Source organism: Symphalangus syndactylus, chromosome 6, assembly GCF_028878055.3.
Source record: "Symphalangus syndactylus isolate Jambi chromosome 6, NHGRI_mSymSyn1-v2.1_pri, whole genome shotgun sequence".
NCBI lineage: Eukaryota > Metazoa > Chordata > Mammalia > Primates > Hylobatidae > Symphalangus > Symphalangus syndactylus.
In genome coordinates this window covers 141,356,899-141,359,062 of record NC_072428.2, presented here as the reverse complement: position 1 = coordinate 141,359,062, position 2,164 = coordinate 141,356,899, and positions in this window count along the sequence as shown.

Below are 2,164 nucleotides of genomic sequence, written 5' to 3'. Positions count from 1 at the left end.
CCACCTACTAATTGCATGCCCTTGGGAAGGTGAATTAGCCTTGTTAAGTCTATTTCCTTTCTTTGCAAAACTGGGAAAATATTACTTATATCATGTGCAAGTGGCTCTAAGAGTGAAATGGACACTAGTAGAGTGGCACATTTCTTGATGCATTTTTAAGAACTGACGGTATACCAGGTCAAGAATTTGCTCCGCTCACACCTGTAATCCCAGCACTTTGGGAGGCCGAGGCGGGCGGATCACGAGGTCAGGAGATCGAGACCATCCTGGCTAACACGGTGAAACCCCGTCTCTCCTAAAAAGACAAAAAAATTAGCGGGGCGTGGTGGCGGGTGCCTGTAGTCCCAGCTACGCGGGAGGCTGAGGCAGGAGAATGGTGTGAACCCGGGAGGTGGAGGTTGCACTGAGCTGAGATTGCACCACTGCACTCCAGCCTGGGTGACAGAGCGAGACTCCATCTCAAAAAAAAAAAAAAGAAAGAAAAAAGAAAACAACAACAACAACAAAAAGAATTTGCTCCATAAATGTTAGTTTGTTTTTCCTTTCCCCTAAACAAGGGAGAAAGGAATTAATTTCATGATCACTGTCCTGTAGAAGAGATGACGAAAGCCTTTTGCATTCATATTGGTGCCCCATCACTAAAATTATTTGGAGAAAGATATTTCTATGTATATATGTGTATACAAATATACAGATAAACAAATATGTATTGCATGCAAATAACACATATATAAATACATGTTAGGTGTGTGTATGTTTATTATACTATACTCTGGTTTCCAAAAGGGATTTGCATCACTTTAAGAAAAAAACAACAAAATAGTTAAAAATCATGCAGTCATTTAAATACTTTTATTCTCTGCTGGTGGGAGTGCCAATCAGCACAACATTTCTGAAATGCATTTTGTTGTATCAAGAGTCTTAAAATGTTTATTTTGGCCACTTCTAGAAATTTATTCTAAGTAAATATTAAAAGTCAAATGAAACTATGTTTTAAAATAGTTTATTACAAACATTATTTTAACAACAAAATTTGGAAACTGCCCATATGCTTAACAGTGAAGAGAAAAGATAAATAAATAATTGGAAATGCTATAATATCCAGTGAAAAATCAGGAAATACACAAAAATTGTGTATATAGCATGACTGCAAGTATGTATAGATATAGAGACACACACAGAAAAAGACTGCAAATTATCACCTATAATTTCACCATTTCTTTGTGTGATTCAGTATTTTCAAATTTTTGAAGGTTACTTTCATAAAAGAAAATATAAGCATAATCTTAAAACAACAACAAAAAATAGTTTCTGTGAGAGAGGTAAGAAAAGATCAATGCCTTCCCGGATGTTGACCCCCAGCCTGTTTCAGACGTCATCCTGTTTGAGCTAACTACGGCATCTGACGCTGCGGACCGTTCCTGCTTCCAGGAATCCTTTTCCTGTGATGTCTGCAGCCCTTGGCTGTGCGTGAAGAATGCTGTGATTGATTGACAATGCCTGACGTGGGCAACAGAGAGCAGGAGTGGGGCCACGTGCTCTACACACTTGCCACCTTTGTTCTACATTTCTCTTGATAATTGCCCTCATTCCCATGGCATCACTTCTCATGTTCATGCCAATGATTCAAGCCTACATCCCGGCATCTTTCCCTCTCTCACCTCCTTACCCATCTATTCCACTTCATCTAGTCTTGCTATCAGGCGTCTTGAACTTCACAGGTACAAACTGAACTTTCTTCCTTTTCTCCTCCTTCTCAGAACCTTCCCCCTTTTCTCTCTTCCCCCATTATGCCAGTACTCACCTGGTTTTTAAAGGTCAAAACCTTTAAAGGTAAAACCTTGCATCATTCTTATCTTTTTCCATCTTTTCCTCCCAACCCACTGAGTCATGGAGCCTGAGGTGCGACCTCAGAAATGGGCTGATATGGAGCCACCCTGGTCTGGCCTGCGTTGCTTCCATGTCCACCTATTCCAGCAGCTGCCAAACTGGCTTCTCCCTGTTTCTTTCCTCTTCCACTTTTGTTGACAGAGTTATGGTCTCATCATCAAAGTAGAGACTCATTTGCCTGCCTGAAGACCTCCGTTGCCACCCTTGGCCCGCTGCTGTTTCACCGACTGCACTTCCCCCGTGCCCCCTGCACCACCTGCTCCGTTGTCCTGCA